General features: G+C 36.4%; 1 non-coding gene across 1 annotated transcript; it reads right to left on the bottom strand.

The window, feature by feature from the left end:
• Positions 1-8410: 8410 nt before the first annotated feature.
• On the bottom strand, positions 8411-8518 carry LOC112787927 (small nucleolar RNA R71). The gene has a single exon (XR_003195311.1). It is a non-coding gene; the product is annotated as a small nucleolar RNA R71 (small nucleolar RNA).
• Positions 8519-8754: the final 236 nt, after the last annotated feature.

Raw genomic sequence — 8754 nt, 5'->3', positions numbered from 1 at the left:
TTGGACCTATGTAGCTCAAGTTATGGTCGATTGAGTGCGAAGAGGTCAGGCTTGACAGCTTTACGGTTCCTTCATTTCTTCATGAGTTCTCCCACTTTGCATGCTTTTTCTTCATTCCTTCCATCCAATACTTGCCCTATGAACCTGAAATCACTCAAAAAATATATCAAGGCATCGAATGGAATTAAAGTGAATTATAATTACCAATTTTAGGGCCTAAAAAGCATGTTTTCACATTTAAGCATAATTCAAGGGAGAATTACAAAACCATGCTATTTTATTGAATAAATGTGAGAAAAGGTGATAAAATCTCCCAAAATAAGCATAAGATAAATCACGAAATTGGGGTTTTTCAGTAGTTCCCAAGAAAGGAGGGATGATAGTGATCAAAAATGACAAGAATGAGCTAATTCCTACAAGGACCGTCACAGGATGGAGAATGTGAATTGATTACAGGAGGCTCAACACTGCTAATAGGAAGAATCACTTCCCCCTGCCTTTCATTGATCAGATGCTTGAGAGGTTAGCTAGTGATGATTTTTATTATTTTCTAGATGGATATTCTGGATATAACCAAATTGCAGTGGACCCTCAAGATCAAGAGATGACGGCATTCACATGTCCTTTTGGAGTATTTGCTTACCAGAGAATGCCATTTGGACTCTGTAATGCCTCAGCAACTTTTCAGAGGTGTATGCTTTCATTTTTTTCTGATAGGGTTGAAAAGTTTATTGAGGTATTTATGGATGATTTTTCTGTTTTTGGTAATTCTTTTGAATCCTGCCTTAAGCATTTATCTCTGGTCTTGAAATGGTATCAAGAATCAAACCATGTTTTAAATTGGGAGAAATGTCACTTTATGGTCACAGAAGGTATTGTTCTTGGACACTGGATTTCAAGCAAGGGAATTGAGGTTGATAGAGCCAAGGTGGAGGTAATTGAAAAATTACCACCACCAACTAATGTTAAGGCAGTCAGGAGTTTCTTGGGTCATGTAGGATTTTATAGAAGATTTATAAAGAATTTTTTCTAAAATTGCTAAACCATTGAGTAACCTATTGGTTGCTGATGTTCCTTTTGTATTTGATGCTGAATGTCTGCATGCTTTTGAAACTCTGAAAGCAAACCTTACCTCTGCTCCCATCATAGCTCCCCTTGACTGGGATTTTCCATTTGAATTAATGTGTGATGCTAGTGATTATGCTATAGGAGCTATTTTAGGACAAAGGCAAGGCAAGCTTATGCAGGCCATTTACTATGCTAGTCGTGTATTGAATGATCCTCAAAAGAATTACACAACTACAGAAAAAGCATTATTAGCTTTTGTGTATGCTGTTGATAAGTTTAGGTCCTATTTAATTGGTTTTAAGGTTATGGTTTATACTGATCATGCTGCTTTGAAGTACTTTCTAACCAAACAGGATTCTAAACCAAGATTAATCAGATGGGTGCTTCTCCTTCATGAGTTTGATATTGAGATCAAAGATAGGAAAGGGTCAGAAAATCAAGTGGCTGACCACTTTTCCAAAATTGAACCTGAAGAAGGAGTGTAACCACCCACAGCTGTGATTGAGACATTTCCGGATGAGCAACTTTTTATCATTCAGCAAGCTCCATGGTTTGTAGACATTGCAAATTACAAAGCCATGAAGTTCATCCCAAAAGAGTACAGTAAACAATAAGTGAAGAAATACTGACTGATGCAAAGTACTACTTTTGGGAGGAACCATATCTTTTTAGAAGATGCTCAGATGGTATAATCCAGAGGTGTGTCTCAGATGAGGAAACACAGCAGATTCTTTGGCACTGTCATGGCTCTGATTATAGAGGTCACTTTAGTGGTGAAAGGACAGCTACAAAGGTCATTCAGAGCAGTTTTTACTGGCCAACTCTCTTCCGGGAATCAAGAGCATTTGTGAAGAACTGTGACAGGTGTGAGAGAGCTAAGAATCTTCCTGCCAACCATGAGATGCCACAGCAGGGAATTCTTGAGATTGAGTTATTTGATGTGTGGGATATTGACTTCACGGGACCTTTTTCACCTTCATACTCCAACACTTATATCTTGGTGGCAGTTGATTATGTGTCCAAGTGGGTGAAGCTGTGGCTCTGCCCACTGATAAACCCAATTTGTAGGGTTTATCTTGTATTGATTTTAGGGGATTTTATCGCCTTTTACCCACATCTATTAAATGAAATAGCATGGTTTCATGATTGTCTCCCAATTTGTGCTTAAGTGTGAAAACATGCTTTCTAGGTCCTTAATTAGCTAAATTCAATTCGCCCTTAATTCCACTAGATGCCTTGATTTGTTTGTTAAGTGATTTCAGGTTGAAAAGGCTAGGAATGAATCAAAAGAGTGAAGTGGAAAGCATGCAAAGTGGAGAACACATGGAAAAGCCAAAGATTTGGATATCTTCATCCACACGCATGCGTGGATTGCGAAAACGCAAGGGACGCGCACGCACACTGTATGCGTACGCACCGGTGGGCGCACGTGATTTTTTAATAGAAAACGTGCTCAGCAATTTCTGAGAGCTGTGGGGCCCAATTTGCAACCAACTTTGGTGCCAAAATGCATTTAAAGGACCAAGGATTGAAGGGAATCAACAACTTAGCATCATTTACACACATTAGGATTAGTTTTAGTTAGTTTTTAGAGAGAGAAGCTCTCACTTCTCTCTAGGATTAGGATTAGTTCTTAGATCTAGGTTTTCATTCATGCTTCCCTCTACTTTTGCTTCTTAATTCTTTGTTGTTGCAATCATCATCTTCTATTCTTTTGTTGTAACTTCCTTTATGTTGCTTCTATATTTTGTTGTAGATCTACTCTTGTTCCTTCTCTTTTCTTTCAATTCAAGTTGAGGTAATTCATAATAATTGTGCTTCTTTTAATTGTTATTGTTAATTCTTTGCAATTAGTTGTTGTTAGATTTTACTCTTGTTGTTGATTTACTATGCTTTATTCTTTTTCCTTCCAACTGTTTGTCAAAATGCTTGCAAAGATGTTAGAGTAGATTTTAATGCTCTTGGCTTGGGGAGGTAACTTAGGAACTCTTGAGTTACTAATGTCCAAGTGATTGACAATTGGGAGCCATTAACTCTAGATCTCACTAATTGAATTGGTGGAGAACTAGGACTTATGGACTTGGATTGACATAGCTCATTTGACTTTTCTTTATTAGTTAGAGGATGACTTAATAGGGTTGATCCTTGCCAATTCTCATGTTGTGGTTAGTGATAAGGATAGAGATCCTTGACCACCAACCTTCGCCAAGACCTTTGTAGTTGTTAGTTTATTTTCATTGTCATTTACATTTCATGCCTCTTATCAAAAAACCCCAAACATACCTCATAACCAATAACAATGACACTTTATTGCAATTCCTAGGGAGAACGACCCGAGGTTTAATACTTCGGTTTATAAATTTAAGGGTTTGTTTTAGTGACAAACAATCTTTTGTATGAAAGGATTATTGTTGGTTTAGGAACTATACTTGCAACGAGAATTCATTAGTGAAATTCTAGATCACAGAAGAGTCCAATCATCAAAATGGCGCCGTTGCCGGGGAATTGCAATGGTGTTATGTTATTGGTTATTGTATATATGTGAATATGGTGAATTGCTTTTTTTTTGGATTGCTTGTTAGTTTTTGCTAGTTTTAGGACTTTGTTTCATTCTTTCTTATTAGCTTTTGTTCTTATTTTCTCTTTTACCATGAATTCTCACTTTGGCTATGAGTTTGGTTCTAACTATGTTGTAGGAAATGAGGGCTACAATGAGGATGTGTATCATGGATGGGACAATCAAAGGTGGGAGGAGCCATATGCATATGATCAATCCTATTGGCAACAACCTCCACCACTAGACTATGAACAAGAGCCATTCTATAATGCACATCAATCCAATGGCTATGGTAAATCTCCTTGTGACTTTCAAGAACCACCACCATATGCCTATGAGCCATATCCTCAACATGAACCTCAACCATACTCACAAGCCTCTTTTCACCAAACACCTCCATATGACCCTAATCCATATCTACCACACCAACTACCTTTTGAACCATATGAGCCACACATGGAACCACCATTCCAAGATCACTACTCCCAAGAACCACCTCAATACACACCACTACACCCTTACCAAGAAGAACCACCTTCCTATCATGAACCCTTTCTCCAAGACATTGAACCCTCTTATTCACCCCAATCCTCAATGGATAAAACCCTTAGCCTTATACTTCAAGGGCGAGGAGAAATGCAAAGGGAGATATGATGAGCGGATAATTTATACGCTTTTTGGCATTGTTTTTAGTATGTTTTTAGTAGGATCTAGTTACTTTTAGGGATGTTTTCATTAGTTTTTATGTTAAATCCACATTTCTTGACTTTACTATGAGTTTGTGTGTTTTTCTGTGATTTCAGGTATTTTCTGGCTGAAATTGAGGGACTTGAGCCAAAATCAGATTCAGAGGTTGAAGAAGGACTGCTGATGCTGTTGGATTCTGACCTCCCTGTACTCAAAATGAATTTTCTGGAGCTACAGAACTCAAAATGGCGCGCTTCCAATTGCGTTGGAAAGTACACATCTAGGGCTTTCCAGCAATATATAATAGTCTATACTTTGCCCAAGTTTAGATGATGTAAACTGGCGTTCAACGCCAGCTCTCTGCCTAATTCTGGCGTCCAGCGCCAGAAACAAGCTGCAAAGTGGAGTTCAACGCCCAAACTGGCACAAAAGCTGGCGTTCAACTCCAAGAATGACCTCTCCACGTGTAGACTTCAAGCTCAGCCCAAGCACACACCAAGTGGGCCCCGGAAGTGGATTTATGCATCAATTACTTACTTCTGTAAACCCTAGTAGCTAGTTTATTATAAATAGGACCTTTTACTATTGTGTTAGACATCTTTGGAATCATCTTTTGATCATTTTTAGATCTCTAGACCTCCATGGGAGGCTGGCCATTCGGCCATGCTTACCCTTTATTCACTTATGTATTTTCATACGGTAGAGTTTCTACACTCCAAAGATTAAGGTGTGGAGCTCTGCTGTTCCTCAAAGATTAATGCAAAGTACTACTGTTTTTCTATTCAATTCAACTTATTCCGCTTCTAAGATATTCATTCGCTCTTCAACCTGAATGTGATGAATGTGACAATCATCATCATTCCCTATGAACGCGTGCCTGACAACCACTTCCGTTCTACATTAGATTGAATGAGTATCTCTTAGATCTCTTAATTAGAATCTTCGTGGTATAAGCTAGATTGATGGCGGCATTCATGAGAGTCCGGAAAGTCTAAACCTTGTCTGTGGTATTCCGAGTAGGATTCAATGATTGAATGACTGTGACGTACTCAAAACTCGTGAGTGCTGGGCGTAGTGACAGATGCAAAAGGATAGTAAATCCTATTCCAGTATGATCGAGAACCTCCAAGATGATTAGCCATGCAGTGACAGCGCATCGGACCATTTTCACAGAGAGGAATAGGATGCAACCAACGACAAGGGTGATGCCTCCAGACGATTAGCCGTGCTGTGACAGAGCATTTGGACCATTTTCCCGAGAGAGATCGAAAGTAGCCATTGGCCGGTGACATCCTTACATAAAGCCAGCCATAGAAAGGAGTAAGATTGATTGGATGAAGACAGCAGGAAAGCAGAGGTTCAGAGGAACGAAAGCATCTCTACACGCTTATCTGAAATTCTCACCAATGATTTACATAAGTATTTCTATCCTTATTTTATTAATTAATTTCGAAAACCCCATTACTATTTTATATCCGCCTGACTGAGATTTACAAGGTGACCATAGCTTGCTTCATACCAAGAATCTCCGTGGGATTCGACCCTTACTCACGTAAGGTATTACTTGGACGACCCAGTGCACTTGCTGGTTAGTTGTACGAAGTTGTGAACCATGGTATTGGCATCATGTTTTTGGTGCCATTGCCAGGGAAAGAAAGTGCAATGAATTTTACATAATCAAAGTGTAATCACAATTTCTGCGCACCAAGCTTTTGGCACCGTTGCCGGGGATTGTTCGAGTTTGGACAACTGATGGTTCATCTTGTTGCTCAGATTAGGTAATTTTCTTTTTGTTTTATTTTCAAAAATCTTTCAAAAATTTCTCCTTTGTTTTCAAAAAAAAAAATAAAAATGTTTTCAAAAATATTATTTCTTCTTCAGAATTTTTAAGAATGAATTCTAGTGTTTCATGAAACATGTTGAATCCTATCTGGCTGTAAAGCCATACCCAAACTGCTTTGGGATTGGTCTTTAACTAATCACCTCAATGGATGTAATTTACATACTAAAGCTTGGCTGGCTATTAAGCCATGCCTGACCCTTTGATTGGAGCTTTAGACTAAAGAGCATAAGATTCCTGGAATTCATATTAAAAATTTTGGAATCCTTATTTTTATTTTTCAAAATGATTTTCAAAAAAATTAAAAGAAAATACAAAAAAAAATTCATAAAATCATAAAAATCAAAAATATTTTGTGTTTCTTGTTTGAGTCATGTGTCATGTTATAAGTTTGGTGTTAATTGCATATTCATATTGCATTTTTCGAAAATTCATGCATTCATAATGTTCTTCATGATCTTCAAGTTGTTCTTGGTAAGTCTTCTTGTTTGATCTTTGCATTTGCATGTTGTGTCTTTTCTTGTTTTTCATATGCATTCTTGAATTCTTAGTGTCTAAGCATTAAAGAATTCTAAGTTTGGTGTCTTGCATGTTTTCTTTGCATTAAAAATTTTTCAAAAATGTGTTCTTGATGTTCATCATGATCTTCATAGTGTTCTTGGTGTTCATCTTGACATTCATAGCATTCTTGCATGCATTCATTGTTTTGATCTAAAAATTCCATGCATTGAGCATTTTTAGTGTTTTTCTCTCTCATCATTAAAAATTCAAAAATCAAAAAAATATCTTCCTCTTTTTCTCTCTTAAAAATTTGAAAATTTGAGTTGACTTTTTCAAAAATTTTAAAAAATTTAATTGTTTTTATAAGTCAAATCAAATTTTCAGTTTAAAAATTTTATCTTTTTCAAAATCTTTTTCAAAAATCAAATCTTTTTCATTTTTTTTAGTTATTTTCGAAAATTTTAGAAAATATTTTTCAAAAATCTTTTTCTTATCTTTATCACCTAAATTTCGAAAATAACATCATCAATTAATGTTTTGATTCAAAAATTTCAAGTTTGTTACTTGCTTGTTAAGAAAGATTCAAACTTTAAGTTCTAGAATCATATCTTGTGATTTCTTGTGAATCAAGTCATTAATTGTGATTTTAAAAATCAAATCTTTTTCAAAAATAATTTCAATCATATCTTTTCAAAAATATCTTCTTATCTTATCTTTTTCAAAAATTTGATTTCAAAATATCTTTTCTAACTTCCTATCTTCTTATCTTTTCAAAATTGATTTTCAAAATTGTTTCAACTAACTAACTAAGTTTTTGTTTGTCTCTTATCTTTTTCAAAACTACCTAACTAACTCTCTCTCTCTCTAATTTTCGAAAATATCTCCCTCTCTTTTTCAAAACTTCTTTTTAATTAACTAATTATTTTAATTTTGGATTTTAATTTTCGAAAATTACTAACCTTTATCAAAAACTATTTTCAAAAATCACTAACTCTTTTTCAAAAATTATTTTCGAAAATTCTCCCTCTTCCATCTTATTCTATTTATTTATTTATCTACTAACATCTCCTCATCTCAATTCACTGCTCCTATCCTTACCCTTGTGTTTGGATTCTTCATTCTTCTTCACCCCTATTCCTTTTCTTTTTCTACTAACAATAAGGAACCTCTTTACTGTAACATAGAGGATTCCTCTTCTTTTCTTTTTCTCTTCTCTTTCTTATGAGCAGGGACAAAGAAAAAGGCATTCTTGTTGAAGCTGATCCAGAACCTGAAAGGACTTTGAAGAGAAAACTAAGAGAAGCTAAATTACAACAATCCAGAGACAACCTTATTGAAAATTTCGAACAAGTAAAGGAGATGGCAGCTGAACCCAACAACAATAATTCAAGGAGGATGCTTGGTGACTTTACTGCACCAAATTCCAATTTACATGGAAGAAGCATCTCCATTCCTGCCATTGGAGCAAACAACTTTGAGCTGAAACCTCAGTTAGTTTCTCTGATGCAGTAGAACTGCAAGTTTCATGGACTTCCATCTGAAGATCCTTTTCAGTTCTTAACTGAATTCTTGCAGATCTGTGATACTGTTAAGACTAATAGAGTAGATCCTGAAGTCTACAGGCTCATGCTTTCCCTTTTGCTGTAAGAGACAGAGCTAGAGTGTGGTTGGACTCTCAACCCAAAGACAGCCTGAACTCTTGGGATAAGCTGGTCACGGCTTTCTTAGCTAAGTACTTTCCTCCTCAAAAGCTGAGCAAGCTTAGAGCGGATGTTCAAACCTTTAGACAGAAAGAAGGTGAATCCCTCTATGAAGCTTGGGAAAGATACAAGCAGCTGACCAAAAAGTGTCCTTCTGACATGCTTTCAGAATGGACCATCCTGGATATATTCTATGATGGTTTATCTGAGCTATCAAAGATGTCATTGGATACTTCTGTAGGTGGATCCATTCACCTAAAGAAAATGCCTGCAGAAGCTCAAGAACTCATTGACATGGTTGCTAATAACCAGTTCATGTACACTTCTGAGAGGAATCCTGTGAGTAATGGGACGCCTATGAAGAAGGGAGTTCTTGAAATTGATACTCTGAATGCCATATT

This window comes from Arachis hypogaea, chromosome 20, assembly GCF_003086295.3.
Source record: "Arachis hypogaea cultivar Tifrunner chromosome 20, arahy.Tifrunner.gnm2.J5K5, whole genome shotgun sequence".
Lineage (NCBI taxonomy): Eukaryota > Viridiplantae > Streptophyta > Magnoliopsida > Fabales > Fabaceae > Arachis > Arachis hypogaea.
The sequence above is the reverse complement of the archived record's forward strand: the minus strand, read 5'-3'. Positions and strand labels throughout refer to the sequence as shown.